The sequence below is a fragment of the Alligator mississippiensis genome, chromosome 2 (assembly GCF_030867095.1).
Source record: "Alligator mississippiensis isolate rAllMis1 chromosome 2, rAllMis1, whole genome shotgun sequence".
In the NCBI taxonomy this organism is placed as follows: domain Eukaryota; kingdom Metazoa; phylum Chordata; order Crocodylia; family Alligatoridae; genus Alligator; species Alligator mississippiensis.
This window is the reverse complement of record NC_081825.1, coordinates 255,751,100-255,773,690: the sequence shown is the minus strand read 5'-3', so window position 1 is coordinate 255,773,690 and position 22,591 is coordinate 255,751,100. Positions and strand designations below refer to the sequence as shown.

The 22,591-nt window shown below is 44.0% G+C and overlaps 1 protein-coding gene across 1 annotated transcript in view; it reads left to right on the top strand.

The window, feature by feature from the left end:
- The window catches only part of EGLN3 (egl-9 family hypoxia inducible factor 3), a 44,715-nt gene that overhangs the window by 762 nt on the left and 21,362 nt on the right, over positions 1-22,591 (top strand). The gene's annotated exons all lie outside the window — the stretch shown is intronic.

The window sequence follows — 22,591 nt, the reverse complement described above, 5'->3', positions numbered from 1 at the left end:
TTAAAAGACATAGCAGGTGACAGTGCTTACTGCAGCAAAAAAGGCTTCATTTGCCTTTGAAGCATAGTTTATGTATCTGCTGCCAGATGCAGGAGTAGAGTATGTTATTGTTTATAAACAGTTCCTGGATCCTTCGCTTAACCCAGCAGCACAGAAGTCGGGGCAAATTGAGAAGCATGTTCCAAGTTAAGCTGTAGAGAGGAATGAATGGAGATTTTTTTTAAAGTTGTAAAGTAAAGGACACTCAACAGCTGTTACTGTTCTCTTCCTCCCCAATGTCGTGTCTTTTGGGCAGTGGTGTTTAGAAGATGATCGGAAGACAGGCTCCCAGGCTGCTCATATTGTTTATAAAGAAGTGATGAGGTTAATCCTAAACTTATGCATGTGTGTACCCACAGAGACCACTTCACAGCTGAGTAAATAAACAAATGTACATAGTAATTAATTAACTAATTCCTAGTGAGAAGTGACTTGAGCCTGGATGAAGGCAGACAAGGATCTTTGGGTAAATCTGATATATTTTATTAGACCAGCTCAAATAGTTGGAAAAATTCTTCTTTGTGCTTGGGGGTCATAAGCTGAATGAATACTTTCCCCAATTTGATCCAAAGGGGAAGCTGTATTCACTTACAAGTTTATGGTGGTCATTTAAGATAAAGTCGACTAATAATGTATTTCTTCTAATACTTCCACTGGAAGGGCTGGCAAAATGCAGGTAAATGCTGACGAACTAATCATAATAGACTAAAGTACTCTGGTATGAGCTGCTTGTTTATTTTAACCCTTTGTCCGCAGCTGGCTATCACAGGTGTTTTTTAGCAGTTTGGTAAAGGTGAGTAGAAAGAGGGAGTTACCAATGTCCACTTGTGCTTGTCCACTGTTAAAACATGTTTGGTTTTGTTTGCAACATTTCATTCATATGGTAGTATTAATCCAGTGAGCTTCAGTCTCCATCCTCATGTCAACTATTTCAGAACTAAAGAATATTGTAATAGCTGTTAGCCTTGCCGTTAGAAGTATGAAAAGAAAGATACTTTGCTCTTGTTTAAGGGCATGCCAGAATTTCTTTGTGAAGAATGTGTTAAAAAGTTGCTACTTGAAATTCATTTCCCAGTCAATTTATCTGACCTTTAGTTCAGTCAGTTGGAAAATGTTGCTTTTATCCTCTGCACCTGTATGGAAATGACATTACCCTCTGTTACTAATTGTTGAAAAATTCCCCATAGTTCTTATCCGATTTTCATGGTTGGCAAACAATCTGAATTATACGTTCTCTTCTAGGTTTCCATTTATGTTTCCTCTTTCTGTGATGTAACTGTTAGAGCACTGAAAGTTGCATGATTCTTAAAATACCAGGCAAGAGCTTTGGGGCAGTTGCACTTCAAATTTTATTCTAATCTCAGTGTTTTCCTCCAGGTTTTAGGAAAGGGGATAGAGGAGGGATGGAAAGACCTTGAACAGTTAGCAGGGTATGTAAAGAGAACTTTTATGAATCCTTATTAATTGTTTCTTTTGGCATTATCTTAAACTAACCGGGGCATGTGGGAGTGGGGAATGATGATGTTTCTCAGCAGTGAGGGAGAGGGAATGAAATATTAGCTGTGGTGGGACTTAGCTGTTTCTCAGGTTTTTGGGAATATCCTGAAAAGTTGGCAAATACTAGTCAAGAGACCAGCCCTGTTAGTCTCAAATCAAGTAGAAGTCAATAGTTGTTGAATCATTAACCCTATATTGAGCGAATCATTCCTTTAAGCTGAAGAGCTGGATGGATTTGGGACACAGTGCGTGAGCCATCTTGTAGTGTCAGTTATTGTACATATTCCCAAGTGCCTGCCTCGCTAGTATGGGTAGGTATGGTGGTACCTTGTTGGCCACTAGGAGGAAGAAAAAGGGGATTTGCACTAAAGCAAGAGACAGACACCCACAGGGGAGATTGTCATCACATTCACCTAACTGCATACAAGGAGAACACCTACATTAGATGTAGCTTGTTGCATTGATCTGGAACAGACTTCTGGGACTTACCTTGGGCTGTGGAAGGTTGGGGGGGGGTTAAACCAAACTGTGGTATTCCTACAGCCTTCAATGTTTGAGAGTTATACTTGTTGTTATAATAACACATGTTAACAATAATAGCTGACTCTAGATTTTTCTTCATCTAGTAAAATTATCACATTTTACAAGTGGCTATGGAAATATTGCTATGAACAGATTTCTGTAGCTGTGTAGTGGTAACTGAACACTTGTGTGTGGAAGGTGACAGACTTCAAAGTAGCAGTGCAAAGAAAAGCTACACACTAGTATGGGGACTAAAAGGAAAGAGTATGGTATTTGAATTAAAATACACAGAGAATTTCTATTGGAAACTACCAAGAGCTAGCACCCTTATTATGGAAAAAATATCCCATTGAATTTTTGGTGATTACAGGTAGCTATTTTACATATCTATTGCAAGATGAAACCTAGAGCAAAACAGTGCCCCCTAGTATTATAGAAAGTTAGTGACCAACAGGGAAGACTCCCTCCAGCTTTGAATAAACTTTGTGTATAACTCAGCTTCCTATCCTGTATAGGTGTTTCTTGGAAGTTTCCTATCCAAGCACTAAGCTGGTCCATCTGGTCAGGACATCTGGTAACCTAATAAATAACAAGTGTAATTCCTTTAAAGTAAATAAGGTTTGACTTATTTGCTAGATTTTATCCTCATTTCAAATATGTGTAATTTTTTGGAGGTAGTAAAACTTTTAATAACTTAGTTTGAGTTTTTTTATCATTAGATTCAAGAGCTTTTCAGTTTGATACGCATTGTTCTAACTGTCTTGGTGATTACTTGATTTTTTATTTTTTTTTGTCAGATAATGGGGACAGAGAGGTGGGGGCTAATAACAATCAAGAACAGTTTGTTTATTTAAGATGTAAACTTTTGACTACCTGAGGAAGTATTCTGGCCATGGAAGTCACATCTGAGTAACATTGACTGATTTACTTGGCTGAGGTCTACTCTTTAAAATGACACATTGCTAAATTTATAGCATGTTCAGTTAAACATTAGCCTGGAATATTGGCAGAGAAAGGATTTGCTTAGTGTCTTAACTTTCCTGGTTCTATGAGCTGCCATTTGGTCAGTGTAATATGTATAACTATGGATTCCATAAAGGGCATAACAAGAATGACTCTTGTATAATACTGGTAACTTTTCCCTTGTATTTCTGGGGGGGATCAGAGTGGTATGGGGGGGGGGGGGGGCATGGGGATGCTTAAGTAATGGCACAACTGCCAAAAAGTTTCCCCACTACTTGTTAAAAGAAGAGGGTAACCATGACCCTTGCCCATTTCTTTGAAAGAAAGGGTTGTAGGTACCTACCTTCCAGAGAGGGCTGGGATTAAGACATATCTTTGTCCCCAGTGTTTTGTGTTGCCTGGTTCTAGGCAGCTTCCTGCTTTGAATGGGATCTGAAACAGCCAGCACCTGATTCTCCTCCATGCATTGTATAGGGAGCATATGTGGCCCCATAGGCCACATCTCCACAAGCAGTGGCATGTGGTTGCTGCAGGGAAAAAAAACAGTGGCACAAATTCATGCTGCTGCTTTTTGCCCCGGTGCACACCCCTGCATGCGGGGTTAGCGAAGGGGAACATGCTCCTGGTGGAGTAGAGGAAGCTGGGGCCAGCACCTGGGCTGGCCCCAGCAGCATTATCTGTGGTCCTCCTGAGGCTCCAGTGGTGGCGGTGTGCGTATGTTTTGGGCGGCACATGCTGCTTCCATGTACTCCACCCCACTTTATTTCTGTTCACTTATACACCAGAATTTCTCAGTATTTAAACCAAATCACATACGCAGGGTGCATTTTTGCGGTGCCTCAAGCCTTTGAGAGACCTCAAAATTCATGTGTGTGCTCACGGTGATGCAGCCATAGCGGCTAACACGGGTTCTGCTCCAGGAGCCAGACGTTTGAAAGTTCTGCATTGCAGCATCTAACTTATAGGTGTCTGAGTCCCTTACTGGATCTAGCTTAAAGCTTTAGCTTCAGTTGTTACTTAGGAGGGATGAGGGTGCTCTGGCCTGGCACAGACCTTGCAAATCAGGACTTGGAGAAAGTTGCTGTTCAGCATCCTGAGGTTTCTGTTCCATGGGGGGAAAAAATCTCAGATTTCCAAAATTTTTGTTTTGGAAAATTTCCAGTCCAAGGTCTCTGAAGAACTGAGCCACTAAATTTAGGAGCTCAGGGAACCCAGTCTCTTGGACAGTCTTCTAAATGGGCTGCTGCAGAGGCTGAGAGCTCTGGCTGCTGCAGCCTGAAGCCTGAAGAGCCTCTGCTCTAGCAGGCTGCTGGGGGTGAGCAGATAAGGAGTGAACTGGCAAGAAACCAACTCAGAAGTCGACCAGCCAGGTTAACTCAGAATCCAACTGCTCCCATTCGGGTAAGTTGCCAGATTATCCAAATCACAAGAAAATATCTTAAAAATCTGGATGTTTCAGTTAGATGCTTTAGTGGGAGCTGAACTTTTGTGAAAATGTTCCATTCTTCATAAAGACATTTTCACTCTCTGCTTCGTACCTGGCTTCTGCCTCATCTTTTACCTGTGATCACAACACTTCCTTCCCTTGCCCTCATCAGTATTGCGTCCAGCACTGCTCAGCTTGTGCTCTACAGATGGGAAAGTTTTTTTTTTTTATTTACTCTTCTCTTAGCCTCTGGTGGTTCTTCACAATGGGTGTTGGTGGCAAATCGAGGAGCACCATTTCCACAGCCTCTCACCCAGGAGCTCTTGGGTACCTCTTGAAACATGGGCCTTCTATCGAGGGTCCTGCTCAACTCCCCATGCTCCCAGAGATTTAACTAGTCCATGACCTTTCAGAAGCCCTGGCTGAACAATTTTACAAGTTGCCTTGCAACTCTTGTGGGTGAATTTTTTGTCACACATTTAAAAACAAACAAACACCCAGCAATGTTAGTTAAAATTAAAATGCAAAGTGAAGCATTTCAGTTTTTGGTTCTAGATGCAAACATAAGGAATCGCGTAATAGGAGAGTGATTATCAAGTTGCAGAGTACTAACCGTATAGAAATATAATAGTTTATTATATGTTACAAAGGATTTTACGATACTTTCATATCATAGCAGTGTGCCTTGCAATTAGTTTACAATGGAAGGTCTGATGAATACTGGTTTCCAGAAAAATGCATCATTTTTCTTTCTCTTTTTCTAATCAAATGCACATGTTCTGGCGTAATGGTTGGGTTCAAATCTGTTCTTTTGGAGAACTGCCAGAATGCCCAGTGTTCAGCAGAGTCCAGAGCCACTGGAAATGTAAATACAACAGACAAGTCGTTTTATGATATCTGACTGAGGAATTCAGTTTTGGCAAAAATCCTAGAGCAGTTGCCTTGGCTCAGCATCAGAACTGATGTTTATATCTGTGTTTGTCAAGCAAGATTAGTTAGCTTGGTTAATTATACACAAGAATGTATATTTTTTTTCTTGACAATCAGAGCATTAAAAGAGTATAAATCTTGATGTATTTCCTCTTGCATTTATTCTTGCTTGTACTATGGTTAGTGACTTTCTAAAACATTAAAAACTTTTTTTTTAAAGAATTCTTTATTGAAATGAGCTTGCAAGAGGCATTTATTTCTCAGAGGTTCCTGCTCTGCTTAGCAGACTTTGATGTTACAGCCATAGCAGTGTTCTATAAACAACTGGGCTCAGAAGTATAGTTCCTTTGGCTGCCCTTTAAATCAGCATTTTGGGTGTCAAAATATTACAGGTAGTAGTTAAACTTTTAAAAAACCCAGGCTCAAACATTTGGCGCACACAATACCTCACCATTATTACATTCTTAATTTAATACACCTGGGGCCTTGTTCAAAGTCCATTAAAGTATATGGAAGGGCCCCGGTTGTCTTTAATGGGCTCCTGATCAGATCCCTAGCCAGTGGGATGGTTCTTGCCAGCTCTATTCCTTCTCTTGTAATTAAAAAAAAAAAAAAAAAAAAAAAAAAAAAAAAAAAAAAAGCTGAGCTAAATGCTCAGTGACCTTTTCTGTGACCTTTGTCAGGGACTATCCATAGGTTTTACAGTCATAACATAACACAGCACAGCTAGGGGAAGACGCATGACAACTAATCCATTAAGGAAATGGTGAAATCTTGAATAGATTTCATAGATTTCATAGACATTAGGGCTGGAAGGGACCTCGGAAGATCATCGAGTCCAGCCCCCCGCCCAAAGGGCAGGACGTCAGCTGGGGTCATAGGATCCCAGCAAGATAAGCGTCCAGTTTCATCTTGAAGGTGTTCAATGAAGGCGCTTGAACAACCTCCGGCGGCAGGCTGTTCCAGACCTTGGGGGCTCGGACAGTAAAGAAATTCTTCCTTATGTCCAGCCTGAAACGATCTTGTAGTAGTTTGTGACCATTCGTCCTCGTCATCCCTTGGGGCGCTCTGGTGAACAAACGTTCCCCCAGATACTGGTGATCACCCCTGATAAACTTGTAGGTGGCCATCAGATCACCCCTGAGCCTGCGCTTTTCCAGGCTAAAGAGCCCCAGGGCTCTCAGCCTGTCATCGTAGGGTCTGCTTCCCTGACCCCTGATCATGCGCGTGGCTCTTCTCTGGACTCTCTCAAGCTTCTCCACATCCTTTTTGAATTGTGGAGCCCAAAACTGGACGCAGTACTCCAGCTGCGGCCTCACTAAGGCCGAGTACAGGGGGAGAATGACGTCCCGGGATTTGCTTGAGAAGCATCTATGGACGCAAGCCAGCGTTTTGGTCGCTTTACTAGCCGCAGCATCGCATTGCAGGCTCATGTTCATCTTGTGGTCAATGATGACCCCCAAGTCTCTTTCTTCCATAGTGCTAACCAACATAGCACTGCCGAGCCTATAAGGATGCTGCGGGTTTTTCTTCCCAAGGTGGAGAACCTTGCATTTATCGGCATTGAACACCATCAGATTCTCATCCGCCCACTTGCTGAGCCTGTCCAGGTCAGCCTGGATCACCCGCCTGTCTTCTGGTGTGGATGCTTTGCCCCAAAGTTTGGGGTCATCGGCGAACTTGGCCAGTCCGCTTCTGACTCCAGTGTCCACATCATTAATGAAGATGTTGAACAGTATGGGTCCAAGGACAGAGCCCTGGGGGACCCCACTGGTCACAGGACACCATGATGAGTGACTTCCATCAATTACTACTCTCTGGGTCCGACCCCGGAGCCAATTTTCCAGCCAGTGGATCGTGGGGGACCCAAGGCGACAATTGGCCAGTTTCTCCGAGAGACGATCATGGGACACCAGATCGAAGGCTTTTTTGAAGTCAAGATATATGACACCAATCTCATCTCCCTTGTCCAGGTGATAGGTCACCTGGTCGTAGAAGGAAATGAGATTGGTCAAGCAAGACCTACCCGCAACAAACCCGTGCTGGCTATCCCTTAAGATATTGGCGTCGGCCAGTCCATTAAGGATGGCCTCCTTAATAAACTTTTCTAAGATCTTCCCCGGGATAGAAGTCAGGCTGATGGGCCTATAGTTAGCCGGATCCACTTTCCTCCCTTTCTTGAAGATAGGCACCACGTTGGCCTTCTTCCAGTCTTCGGGCACTACACCAGAGCGCCAAGAGTTTTCAAAGATCCGCGCTAGAGGCTGGGCTATGATGCTCGCCAGCTCCTTGAGTACCCTGGGGTGAAGATTGTCAGGGCCGGCTGACTTGAAGGTATCCAGCTTCTCAAGATGTTCCTTCACAAAGTCAGCATTAATGGAGGGCAGGGGATCACCCTCACCCGGACTTCCCGGCCCTGTAGCAGGCACGGGCGTCCCGTGGGGCTGATGAAAGACCGACGCAAAGTACCTATTTAATAGGTTGGCTTTTTCCTGGGCGTCAGTTGTCAGTTGCCCCATCTGGTTCAGCAGGGGTCCAACGTTGCCCCTGCTTTTCCTCCGGCTCCCCACATATCTGAAAAAGGACTTTTTATTGTCCTTGATGCTCAAAGCTAGCTGGAGTTCAGTTGCAGCCTTGGCTTTCCTGGTCAGCTCCCTACAGGACCGGACCAGTGCAGAATAATCCTCCTTGGAGGTGACTCCCATCCTCCATCCTTTGTAGGCCTTTCTTTTTAGCCTCAGGAGGTCTGCTAGGTCCCTGGAGAGCCAGGGGGGCTGCTGTGCCCTCTTGCTGCCTTTCCTCCGAGATGGAATAGACTTAGTTTGTGCATTGAGGATCGCTCCCTTGAGGAGCAACCACTCTTCTTGAACTCCCCTCTCCCTGCGGTCACAGTCCCTTAGGGCCTCACTGACAAGCCTCCTGAGCTTGTCAAAGTCGGCTTTCCTGAAGTCAAGGACTTGCGTGTTGCTGACCGACTTGCCAGCTTTTCGGCAGATGGTGAAGGTGATCAGCTCGTGGTCGCTGTCACCCAGCTTCCCATCGATCACTAGGTCGCCGACTAGGTCCTCCCCAGTAGCCAGCACCAGGTCGAGCAGTGCTTTGCCTCTCGTTGGCCCATAGACTTCTTGAGTCAGGTAGAGGTCATCCACGCACGAGAGGAAGCTTTGCGACCGCTCAGATTTTGCTGAGCGATCCTCCCACGAGATGTCTGGGTAATTGAAGTCACCCATGACAACCATGGTCCTGGAGCAAGCTGCCTCAGCCAGTTCCTGGGCAAACTCCTGGTCTAGCTCAGGACTTTGGGTGGGAGGTCTGTAATAGACTCCCACCATTGTGTCCCCTGTGCCGTGTTCCCCACGGATTTTAACCCAGAGGGTCTCCAGCCGTCCACCCTGGTCGCCAATATCGGCTTGCAGGGACGCGTAGCTTTCCTTAACATAGAGAGCTACACCCCCGCCCCTTTTCTCTACACGATCCCTCCTGTACAGGGTATAGCCATCTATCCCCGTGGTCCAGTCATGGGTGGAGTCCCACCAGGTCTCCGTGATCCCTATGACATCGTAATTGTTTGCACTGAGCAGGAGGATGAGCTCCTCCTGCTTATTCCCCAAGCTCCTGGCATTTGTGTACAGGCAGGCAAGCGCCCCCTGGGGGGCTCCTTCCTTGCCCACAGATTTTACCAGGGCTGGGGCTGGGGCGGGCTCCCTTGAGTGCCATGATCCGCTGGCTTTGCAAGATTTGCTCAGCAGGTCAGCAGTGGCGGTCGTGCCCCTGTCCCCCAGCGGGCTTAGTTTAAAGCCCGGTGGAGCAGGTCAGCCAGTCTGGCTGAGAAGAGCTTCCTCCCTAGGGGAGAGAGGTGGAGACCATCTCTTCCCAGCAGCTCGCTGCCTCTCTCGCCAAAGAGCGGGCTGTGGTCATGAAAGCCAAAGCCTTCCTGACGACACCAGCGCCGCAGTCTTTGGTTGACCACATAGATCCTCCTGTCCCTTCTCAGCCCATAGCCTGAGACTGGGAGGATCGACGAGAACACCACCTGTGCCCCCAGACCCTTAAGCCCCGCTCCCAAATCCCTGTAGTGCCTCATGACCTGGCTGGGAGTGCTTCGAGCCGTGTCATTGGTGCCCACATGAATAAGGAGCACGGGATAGTGGTCTGTGGGTTTGAGGAGCTTGGGGATCCTCTCCGCAATGTCCCGGATGCGGGCCCCTGGGAAGCAGCAGACTTGCCGGGCTAAGGGGTCAGGGTGGCAGATTGGCCCCTCCGTCCCCCTCAGGAGGGAGTCTCCCACAACAAACACCTTACGTTTTGTCTTGGGGAGAGCAGGGGCGGGAGTTGCAGTTGGGCCCATGTTGCCTGTGGGGGCCGGCAACTCAGCAGGCTCTGCTGGGGCAGCAAGAGGTGCATACCTGTTGCTCAGTTGTGGCGGGGGTGGGGCCTTGGTGCGGCGGGCCTTAGGGCCCTTGACCACCTTGGTCCATGCCCCTGGCTGGACACAGCGGGAGGTCCCAGAGTCCTCCTCTGGCCTGGAGGGAGACTGTGATCTACCCTCTGCCTCCTGGGGGAGAAGGGCCTGGCAGTAGGAGTCTATCTCCTGCTCGCAGTCCCTGATGGCATGCAGCCTGTGGACTGTGGCCTGGAGCTCCTCCAGCTGGCGTGCCAGAGACCCCAAAAGGGAGCAGACCCCGCAAGGGGAGGTCGCCATGCTCCCAGGCCCCAGAGCCTGAAAAAGGGACAGGCAGCCCCTGCAGCCGAGAGCCAGGGGCTCCATCTGCGTGGAGCCCGGAACCAGGCATGAAGAATGAAATGGTTAGTCTACCCTGAGGGGGGCTTAGTGGGACTGTGCTTGTGTCAGTGCTGGCAGGATGAGGGCCAAGGGAAGTGTAATTAAAGGATTAGTTTATCTAATTCCATTGTCTCTAGCCTCAAATTCAACAGTTTTTTGAAAAGCCTTCTCATACATCTGTTCTTCATTGATGGCAAATGACTGGACTTGGGAAATACAATCTGGTGTCCCTGTGATTAGTTGATGTTTGTTTGTTTTTTCCCCATTATCATGAGGTAAACTGGAATGGCAGAAGCCCTCTTTACATCGGTGCACTACTTTACTTTCAGTAATTATACCAATACAAACCTCCTATGTAAAAATCCTATACAAACCTCCTTACACCTATGTAAAAATCCAGATGGTAAACAGGCCCTAAGTTACTATGCCTATAGCTCAGTCAGAGACCTGCTTCTTTTGCAGGGGCAAAAGCTGTTGAGTGGCAGCTAGCTCCTGTGGGACCAAAGGTGTCGTGCAGCCTTTACTTCATCAGAAGTCTTGGCCTCTTTTCTTTTGTGAGCTTCCAGGTTTTATGGGATTGTGAGACTGTATCATCTTGGAGCCCCTCAACCCCTTCATGCTTCAGACAGTTTGCAGAAGAGACTTATCCTTGTGAACTTTACTGATCCTCACCGTCATTTAGCATGAGATGTAACTTTTTCCCTTTAATTATTAACATTTTGTGCTGCATCTTTTTCACACTACTTAGTATGGAATGCTTTGTCTAAGACAATAGAGTTTTAATAGTATTCAACTGTCATAAACTAAAATGCATTTATGTGCTTTATGCTGATACAGGAGAGCAGGTATCCTGCAAGGTAAGCCTGTTCATTTCTGTAAGAAGATCCAGATATCTGTATTTACTTGGGTGCTTTGGACATTATTCCCCTCCTCCTCTCCACCCCCCACTTCTTTCCAGCTTCATATGATGTTATAGAATGAGTTTGCTCATGAACCCCCTGAGTGCTCTGCTCATTGGTCAAAAGTGAAGTAATGGCAAGATGTTATCCTAAGCTCTGACATATCGGGATCTAAACTTCTGCAGTTAGCTTTTGCTGCCTGGACCCTGGTTTCTGTGCAGAGTCCCATGAAAACAAATGATGGCCCTAACAATACAAGTTTCATGATCAAACTCTTAATCTGGTATAATATTGAAGGTTTAGAGTCAGGACTCTAGAAGAGCTGTGGGTAGTTTAGTAGGCAAAAAGTGAGGTTTTTTTCCCCCCCAATTGTGTCAGTTCAGTGAAGTTAGCACAACATGATTGAATAGCCCTGTTAGGATGTAGGCTATACCATTTGGTAGCCTATTAGCTGACTGTGTCCTAGTTCATATTCTCCCTCCAGATAACACAGCAAACGGACCCAGGTATTGGCTTACATCTTGACTTCATCATGTTAAGATAATCTGTTTCAGTTAACATGATAAAAAATCAAAACCTCTCTGCCCCTCAATGGAGCCTTTGAAGGGAATGGTTTATAGTGCCTGGACATACCTGCAATTGGTATGGAATAAATCTGCTTTCAGGATGATGGAGGGTAAAAAAAATAATAATAAAGATGGTCCAAATTAATACAATAATGAACAGAAGTCACAATGTTTGCTGAGTAACTAAGGACATCAATGGAAGCATATTTTTGTCAGACATTTTAAGAGAACTCTTATGAACAACAAAAAGTAGAATTTTATTTCTTTAGAAATAAGCGTTTTTTTTAAAGCAAAACAAGTGACTGTGCTTATGCTTTTCTACTAGATTTCCTTCCCTACCTCACACTAGTCAGTGGCAGATTGCCCACTGAATACTGAACTGTCTGCTGCATACACTCAGATTACAATAGGTGACTTGAAAGAATAGGAAACTGGATAAGGGAAGTTTTGCAAGAAGTGTTACCAATTTTAGATTCCTGAAAACAGAAGACGTGTATATACCAACTAGAAGGACATTCAGAACCTGGCTCAGATTTGCTATGACTCTAATCCTTCTGTGATAATGCCTAAGACTAAAACAATGTAGTTAGAAAGCAGCGAGTGAGAAAAGATGCGTTCTAAGTCTGCTTGAAAAGGTTTTTAATGGATTTAATAAAGGAGCCCTTCATTAGGGATGGAAAAGACGTTCAGTACCTGTGTATACACACTGGTAAACAGCTCCCCTGCTAGCTAATCATTGTTTTGTTACTGTAGTATATACATTGTTGTATGATACCTAGGAAAAGGTTTAGGTTTGCATCCATTTCGTGGCAATTGGATTTAAACTTTTCATGGTTTAAAGAAAGGGGAATTGACCAAAGACCAGTCATGCTTTCTGTTTAGCCAAAGTAAAGAGGAAAGAAGTTCATGCCAAATAGATTGCATCCTGCTGTCAAAACTGTTCACAGGCCTCTCATTCTGACACCACACCACCCCTGACTTTTGCTTGAAGCAATTTGGAGAGAGACTGAAGGTGCAGACATAAGTGACAATTTTCACCTGATCTGGCCCCTGAAAGCATTCTACGGCTGTGCCCAAACACAAGTGCACAGCTGAAGAGCATTTTAAAAGGGCCTGATCCCATGAAAATCTTGAATCCTCATTAGATGAGGGCGCTCCAAAGCACAGCACCCTCAGAACTTGTGCGTTGGGTAGGGGTGAGCTGCCTTGCTCCCAGCACTGTTATCAGAATGGGAGGGGAAAGGGAATGGAGGGAGCTCATTCTGGGGGTTGTTCAGCCAGTGCTGGAGGGTAGAGAGGGTGGACGGGGGTGTGGGGAGGTGGCTGCAGTCCACCCTCTGCACCCTCCAGCGGTGCTGGGCAACCCCCAGAACAAGCTCCCTCTGCTCCCTTTCTCCCCTCCCATTCTGAAAACAGCACTGGAGCTGGAAGGGGGAAGGGCTGTTGTGAGGGGAGAGCTGCTCCAAGCTCGCAGCCACTCTAAACCAGCTACCGGGACCCAACATCAAATGTCTGTGGAGCTCCATGAGTTACAAAAGGGAGCTGCTCTTCTGTCTGCACTGTTAGTCTACTTCCATCCACCCCACTCATGGATAAATTCTGAGGGACAAAGAGGGGTTGGTTTTACAGTAGTTTTTTCTTGTCGCTGTGTTCTGATGGGTTTGGTGAATTGAGAAAATTATTGGTACAAGGCAAAATCGATATTAGAAGTTAGTTGATTTAATTCTTAAATATGTTGCTATCAATATCACCATGACGTTTGTTTTTGAAAAACCTTAAATAGATTTTACTAGATTTGCAAATGTTTCCAGTGAACAGGTTTGCTGAGCACAGTAAAGGCTGGAGATGCCACCAACCATCAACTATTCTGTCCTTGGCTGGGTTTTTTTTTTTGTTTTTTTTTTAAATACTTGGTGGAAATTACAAAAATACTGCACAATATGTGTTAAGGTCTTGCCACAGTTCTGAAAACAAAGATCTATCCTTCTGTAAAACCTTGCATGCTGGAATTGAAGAACATTAAAAAAATTATTAACACCCATCTACTAATTCCACAGTTGTGTGTTGGCCCATTTCTATGTCTCCTTTTCCAATCCAGAAGGGTAGATAGACAGTATGTTTATCCTCTTTTATCCTGAAGTAAAAAATACTGATAGTTGTATCAATTTAAATGTATTTTGCTTATGCACTGGTTTGGTTTGGTTGTCTTTCCTGCATTTTTATTAAAAAAAGAAAGAGGAAAATATTCTTAGCTGTTCAGCAAAACACTTAAGCATGTGCTTGCTTAAAGACATCTTGAAATCAATAAAACTCAACAAAGTCCCCAATTCAGAACATGATTTGTGAGGAATATTTTATTTTGTTCCCCTCAAGTCTGGTAACTTAGACAAATGATGCATAAGACTTTTAAAGGGGAATATCTTTTTTGTTACTACAGACATATGGTGCTGAGCTGAGTGAGGACTAGCACCTGATGGAAGCATCTTCAGGTGCAGCTCAAATAAATAAATAGTGCTTCTTGTCTGTCCTTGTATAAAGATACATACTTGTATCAAGTGTCTCACTCATTATTCTTATTGATAGCAGTGGCAATTATGCCAGTAGGTTCACCGTGTCCTAGGTGCTGTCCTAATACAAGGGAATACAGTACATGATGTGCATAATTTACAATTGAAAACCTTGATGCTGCACTGAGCTCCATACAGATGGACCTGTGTACCAGCCTAACATGCTGCTGACTTTGTAGGGCTCTGTGGGACCAGAGGTCCATCCGTGCAGAATTGGGGTCATTGCAGGCCTGGGGTCCAAGAAAACAACACATGAAGCTGCAGAGCTTAGAGGTTGGGGAGACGGAGACAAAAAACCTATATATTATATAAAATTAAATACTCTCCAGCCTGGCTGTTTTTTAGCTGTATAGTAGCTGTAGGCAACCTAATAAAACTTAATTTAAAGAAGGGGCTTAACGGCAGAGTGGAGAGTGGCTGTAGTGTGAACATTATGGTATGTCCTAATGCTAATGTATGTCGTTCATTTGTCTGTCACATGGTGTATATAAATAGAACCGGGTCTCCCAGGATATATTGACAACCCTGTACTTGATAGTATTCACCAGTATTTCCCTTTCCTTAACTGATTAACTTGTCATCTGGTTTTCTTTGTCTGCACTATGATTTTGAGGCATGTGTATGGTTTCTGAACCAGGCCAACAGAAAAGGTCACTGAGTGGTTAAATATTTTCCAGACTTCCTTTTCACAGGAGGAGGAAGAAGAGAATTAGTAATGCCAATCTTCTGGCCAGAGATATTAAAATTAAGCATTTGATAGTGATCCAAGACCAAAGAGTCAAGGTTGCACATTTAACATTAAATTCCTGAAGTCATATTTAGATGGCTAACTGACTTAAAGGGACAGTGTAAGTTTTAAAATTGTGCCTCTGGTTTTAAAAATAGTTGGGCTTTGCTTTTTAACACCTAGCATCTAAGATAACTAAAACTCAAATTGGCTTGAGAACAGTTATTGTTCTTCTCTGTTTCAGTTTATTTGTGCATTTGCTGCTGCCTGGTCTGTTTCATGACTTGCCCTATACACAAGTTGTTGTTAGTTGCTCTCCAACAATGTCACACAAAGATTGCATTGTGCTAACTAAGTGTTTTAGAAACCTGTAGGTAGGACATGGTTTTTGCCATGAAATGCTTATAATCAAAGGCACCAAACCTGTAAACACATATTCATATGCTTAAAAATAAGCATGTGAGCAGTCATATTGAAGGCCCCAATCCTGCTGTGCCCCCAGACTCCTGCCGTCATGCAGAACTGCACTGAAATCTGGTCTCTCAGAATCTCCCATAAGCCACTGCTTCAGTAAGCTACGTTGGAAACTGTTGCATAAGTCCCCTAAGTGCAATGCAGTGGAGCAATATGTTGCAAGAATGGATGGAAGGAAAAATTGGTGCCTGAAACCATTTGGCTAGTATAGAGATGCTGCTGCATCACTAGTAGTGCTACTGCCATTTTGCCTTTTAAATTAGAAAGGAATTTGTTTTCTAGAGCAGATGCAGCCAGCAGCGTTCCCTCTAAGCTGTGTGGTGTGCACGGCCGCACAGGCGCACTCATGCTGCGCTGCCAGGTGCGCCTATATGGCCGTGCACACCACACAGCTTAGAGGGAACGCTAGCAGCCAGCATTTGTGGAACAGCAGTCCCTGTTGCTTGATAGTGCTTGATAGCACATCTCCAGGGAATAATTCTCACTAGGGGTAAAAATAGGGCAACCTGGGTTCAAATATGAACTGTGGACGCATCCAGCTGAGCATATGAATGTGGTTTGTGCTACAGAGCCATCTGCGGTGCCACAAACTGCATGTGTAGCACATGCAAGTGTTCCCCACACTGCTAATGTCTCTTTGAAGCTGGGAGATCCTGGTGTCAAAAAAACGCATGGCAGAAAAAAAGCAGGGTGATGCATGAGGCGGCAGCATATACTGCCCGAAACTGGAGCCTGGCCAGCTGGAGCCATACTCCAGTTGCCAGTTAGGCTCCACACACCCAAATGGCCACCGCTGGAGCCTCAGAAGTCCCCCAGGACAGGCTGCTGGGGCCAGCCTCCTTTACTGTACCCAGGTCAACTTGCCACACGCCAGAGCACGAATGCACAGGCATTTCCCGGGAACAAGTAGCAGCAACACAACTATGTGCTGCTGCTGTTTGTCCCAGGGAAATGCACACGTGTGCTCGTCTGGACTCGCCCTTTGACGTTGCCATGCAGTGAAAATTTGGGCAGCTGCTTAACTTCCGTGGGTTTGGATTTTCCCATCAATAAAAACAAAAAAAAAAATTAACAACCTAATGAATCGCTTAGAGAGCTGCAGCTATGAAATATAGGACTGCATGCTGAGATCTTATCGAGTTACCTTGTTTACTCAATTCCAGGATAAACTAGTTATTCCCTGCATTCAACATGGGGGGAAAACAAAGACTCATTTTAAAATTGAGTCCCAAGTAAAAATGCAATACCTGAAGTCAGAAGAGGTGGCAGGAATCCACGTAATGGAGGCATGGGGCATAACAGAACCTGGGGGGTGAGAAAGTATATGTGGGGAATAACAGCTGGGATAAGGCTGCTTGCTCTTCCCTATTGCTTGTCTCCCTGCCATTGCTTTCCCTGCTGCAGAGATGAGGGGAGATGATGACCCTCCAGTAGTTAGATTCTCTACATGGAAAATTATAACAAACTTCCATGTATAGAATCTAATTTTTTGGTGGTTGTTTTAAATTCAAAGTTGTCTTGGATTCAGATAAATGTGGTAATTGTCTTGGGTTGCTTAGTTGAGGTCAACACATAATTTTATTGGTGTAACCTTTGGGTGGGGATGCATTTGATCTATTTTTTTTTACTGATATACTTTTACTGATCTAATTTTAGCCTAGATGCATCTGTAGTATTATAAAGGTACTATATACTTAATGCTTAAATAGTTTTATTTCCTTTCCTATGTTGGGTGAGGGGGAGGGAGCGGTGCAAGCAATTCTAGTACAGGGATATTCATACTAATATAACCTCATCCACGTTAGAGGTGCTGTACTGATTTAGCGATACTGGTATCAGTGCAGCAGGACAACTTTTTTGTGCATGTAACACCTTAGAGTTGAAAGATTAACACACTCCCCATGTTGGTTAAAGCATTGCATAAATTATTTGTTATGGTAATTTATCTTTGGTAATATAAATGGATTTTTTTTCATAAATATCCATTTACACACAATCTGTGCAGGGATAAATGCACTGTTAGCTAGTTGCCTTCCAAAAATGTAGGCTTAGTGTCATTCCAAAGTTAACAGCAGTAATAACTGATCTCATCAATTAGCCTTAATTTGGTGGTACTGCTGTGATTAAAACACTGGAGTATCGTTCATCTCTCTGCTTCTGGAGTTCAGTAGTGTCTCTGTTGTTGAGATACCAATACTTCTTGAAGTTACCTAGACAGCATATAGGGACTGTAACTGGGTTGCAGAGGACCAAGTTATTTTGCTTCTGTACCTTTTTAAACTGCCCTGGGAGAACCCCTAGCACAGGGGCAAGAAGAGGTTTGTCTTGGCACAGGGGTCAGTAGCTCAGCAATGAATTCTGGTCTGCTGCAAAACCCTGAAGCAGCTGCTGGAGCTTGGAATGGCCCCAGGTTCCTCAGCAGTTTTGCATCTAGGGGATAGGTTATGGATAGGGTCCTATCGAATTCATAACAGAAGTAGGGTGTGCTCCACCCTTAATCTTGCAAGCTCCCTTAATTTTGCAGGTTCCCCTGTGCATCCTCCACCGCCGATTGATGGAGAGGTCCCACTTGTGGCTTGCTCCTAATCGGCAGGGAGACAAAAAATGTAGTTTTAAACATGGTTCTGTTTTTGCCTCGCTGTCAGTCAGCAGCAAGCAGCGGGGTCACCAGGGTGCCTCAGCCAGTCGGCATTGGAAGATAAAAACGGTGCCATATTTAAAAACACATTTTTTTGCCTCCCTGCCAATCAGGAGTGAGCTACAAGTGGGGCCCCTGCACCAATCAGCAGCACACGGAGGAACCTGCAAGATTAATGGAGCCGCACACACTCTACTTACGCTGTAAATTCTGTAGGGCTTCAGTTACAGACACCTTTGCCTCCATTCTTCCCGGTTTGTGCCCCAAAAGCTTCACCACCAGAAGCTTTTATTCCTCCTATTCAGAGGAGCATTATGCATACAGCACAGTGTGCATTAACTGATGCAGTCCTGTGGGCAGTATTACCATCTCTCCCTGAGACCACAGGTTAGGAATAAATTAATAATAAAAGGAACGTGAGCCTGATCTTGCAAAGTTCCAGGCTAAATTTCTTTTTAAGTTAGGTCAGAAGAGTTGGCCCTGATATTAGTGCTCACAGACAGCTTCAAAGTACAAACAGTTACTTTAAATGTTGCAAGGGAAAGGTATTGCTTAATATATCACACTTCCTGTCAATATTCCTCTGGGTGATTAAAAGCAGAATTGTAAAGATCTAAGGGTTGACAGGGAATTAGAGAATCAAATATTAAAGGCATCATGAAATTATCTCTCTACTGTATATACATATGTATATATGACCTCTTAACAAAATAACTTTAAGAAGATTTATTTGCTGGTTACCATGCCTTAATTCCCCCCTGAAAACCAAAACTTAAGGGCAACTTCTTCACAGATTTCCTTAATGAGCTCTCATTTATGAATTTGCTTTTCTACAAGGCTGAGCTCTCAGTCACTGTGTCTCTGGTGGCTCATTACACAGGACTTTCTTCATCCATATTGAATGTTTATGGTGCCTTCAGTCAGAATAAGTTTATTTTAGCTTTGTTCATGGGAAATATTTTTTAAAAGTGGGGGTGGGTGAAGTAGTTTGTGTTTGGATGATGAGGGAAGGCTTAAAATACAGGTAAGAACATTCCTAAAATCAATTTAAAACAGGCTTTTTGGTTTCCAAAATAAAAAGAACATACATAAGAATTGAAAGTGTGTGCATTTCTGGGGGCAGGGGCTTGCAGTAAGAATGAGAAAAGAGAAGTGTGTTGCCCATATGTACTGCAAGCATGCTTTTCCTTCCCTCAACAGTTTCTCTGTGAAGTGTACTCTGGAGTAAAGTTTGTGTTTGATTGCTGATACGGTCACGCTCTGCACGTAGCACTGTCATTAAGCCATCATCCAGCTGGCCAGGAGCCAGAGCTCAGCAGTGAAGGGGCGGTCTTTCTAAAACGAAACAGCTTTTATTGATATGTCGATGTGCCAAGCATGTTTACATCTGCTAATTGGAGACTGAACCTGAATATCCTGACTGAAAGAAATTAATTGGCAATAGCCTTTTAAATTTCAGTCTTACAGTGATGGCATGGCTGCTCTCAACATATAGTAAGTGTATCTATTCTAAAATGACTGCTGTGTGCACACAAAAGAAATGCTCATTAATAAGATTTCTGCATGAAGATAAGTTTAAATTAGATAATAATTAAAAGATCCTCTCTGTTTTCAGTATTGTAGCACAGTAGAAAAATTGCATGAGCAATGAGAAATGTTAATTGCAGCATCTAGAAAAATGTGTGCATGAAAAAGACATGCCTTTCTTATACAAGAGAGGAGATGAATTCTTATAATGATTAGAAGAGACAAGGCTGTTCATTTGGAAGCAAAACTGTAATCCTATTGCCTAGTATTCTAATCAACTTCCTTTATTTCTTCCATCTTCAGCATTTTCATAGATTCATAGATTGTAAGGGGCTGGAAAGGACCTCAGAAGATCATCGGGTCCAGCCCCCTGCACCAAGCAGGAAAGACAACTGGGGGTCAGGTGACCCCAGCAAGGTGACTGTCCAGTCTCCTCTTGAAGATTTCCAGAGTAGGTGATTGCACCACCTCTGGAGGGAGCTTATTCCACAGTCTGGACACCCTGACTGTGAAGAAGTTTTTCCTAATGTTGAGTCTGAATCGATCTTCCAGGAGTTTGTGGCCATTACTCCTAGTTTTCCCCTCGGGTGCCCTGGTGAACAGTTGCTCACTGAGCTCTTGATGTACTCCCCTGATGTAGCGGTAAGCAGCTACTAGGTCCCCTCTCAGCTGCCTTTTCCTCAGGATGAAGAATGCCAGATCCCTCAGCCTTTTCTCGTATGGCTTGCCTTTTAAGACTTATAATACAGGTGGCTCTTCTTTGGACTCTCCAGCTGCGGTCTCGCCAGTGCTGAGTAGAGTGGAAGAATCACTTCCTTGGCTTTGCTGGAGATGCATCGATTGATGCATGCCAGAGTATTATTTTCCCTAATGGCTACAGCATCGCACTGCTGACTCATATTCATACTATGGTCTATTATTCCCCCCAGGTCCCTTTCATTTGTGGTGCTGGTCATTTTGGTGCTGCCAATCCTGTAGGTGTGTTGAGGGTTGCTTGTCCCGAGGTGGAGCACTTTACATTTCTCAATGTTGAACTTCATCAGATTTTGATCCGCCCAACTTGCTAGCCTGTCTAGGTTTGCCTGTATCTGTAGCCTATCTTGAAGCGTGACCACACTTTCTGCTGAAAATGCAAAGTGATCAAAAGCAGCCAATTTGAGGGCAGTCTGGTAGCCATGACAACAATTGTATTTTTGAAAAGCAAATATAATCCAGAAAGCATGTTCAAGAGTGACGAGTGAACTTTGCATAGAACCACCACCATTTCACTCCCAGAAAATGCTTTCCAAACATCAGCTGGAGAAGTTGCCTTCAAGGTAGCCTCACCTCCCTGTTACTGAAGTCCTGTAACTTAAGAGCCCAACTTCCCCTCAGGAGACTTTTTCTTCCTTATGTTTTCTTGTAGCTTTCGGACACCATCATCTCTCCTTCATGCTATCCTCTTCATTTTGGGTTCACAGGAATCTACTGACAATGCTGTAACTGTGACTAAAACTATTACTCTCATTTCTGATTTGTTTAGTGTAAGGGTGGCCAGCTTGCAGCATGTGTGTTACAAATGGTACTGATAGCCCATGTGTGGCACCCAGCAAATTGAGGAGGGGACAGATAGCACAGGACAGATAGGACAAGGAGCAGAAAGCAGAGCAGCAGATGAGGCAGGGAGTACAGGGCAGAAGATGGAAAGAGCAGCAGATGAGCAGGGGAAAGGTATTAGTGCTAATTGAAGGGCATGTGTTGAGTTTGTGGCACACCTGTCAGAAAGGTTGGCCCCCACTGGTAGCAACCCAATTTTACCTATCCATTACACTTGGAAAGGTCTGCCACCAATGCCAAATGGAGCAACTTGATTTCTGAGTCACAGCTCCTTGTTTTTACAGTTGACAGTCTTTGGAGAGCTTGCAAAAGCCTGAAGGAAAAGCAGACTTTGCTATCTGTATGATGTTGGCAAAAGTTTAGTATTGAGTAAAGCTGTTCTTCCTAACAAAAGGGCTATTCAGGTCATAAGGAACCATGATTTTGTTGTCTATTTGTGTGTTGCTATTAAGAGCTCCTTCAGACCTATCCTGTTCACCAATAGCACTTTTTAAAGGCAGCATTAGTTTATGTTGCAACTGCCTGATGCAACTGGATTTGAACTCATTGAAGACTTCTTGAGCAACTGCTTAGCACACGTCATTTGCAGTTATTTGGTATGGTGATTATCAACAAGTAGAGAGCTTCCTGGGAAGTCTTTCATTCCTGCCTTTTTTTCAAATGTCTTCATCAACTGCTGGAACTACCAGAAACCATCTTTGGATCATCAAGTAGTACTTCTTTAGCAGAGACCTTCTCTTTTCCAGACATGGAAATCAAAACAATGACAAATGATTACCTTCTGAGTTGAAGAGTACAGGTAAGAAACTGCCAGATTCAGGACAGTTAGGATTTCTAAAAAAAACCACAGCACACCATAATTTCCTGAACATAAGAGCAGTTAAAATATAATGTTGAGCTCACTCCCAAAAGTTTTTCTGATATGTACATTTTATGCATATTTGAAGCAGCAATGGAATGACAGTGTATGTATAACTGAAGGGTCAAGGCAGAACAAAAAGCACAGGTTTAAACAGAAAGGCAAGAGGTGTGTTTTTTTTTTTTTCCTGTTCCTGGAATATCTGGATTAGTTGGGCAAAATCATATATATCCAAGAGAAAACTTTCAGGCAGGAAGCCACTAGCTAGGGGAAACAGGAATGGGAACTAACTCAACAGCTCTTTGCACAGCTAAGTGACGTGGTTCCTATGCAACAGAAAGAGCAATATAATAAAATTCTGATCCTGACACTGGCAACCCCAAGGTTAGAAAACAAATGTGTTGTCATTTCTCTGGGTGGGTGTCTCACCTATATCTTGCCCTCTTTTTCTTCAGATTATCAGAATGGTTAGTAAAATATGACAGGACCAAACAGAGATAAGAGTGATCGTACCAGTCTGGCCTCAGCCTGTATCTCTTTGGAGTTTTACAGATTTACCATCTGTCAACACTGGTTCC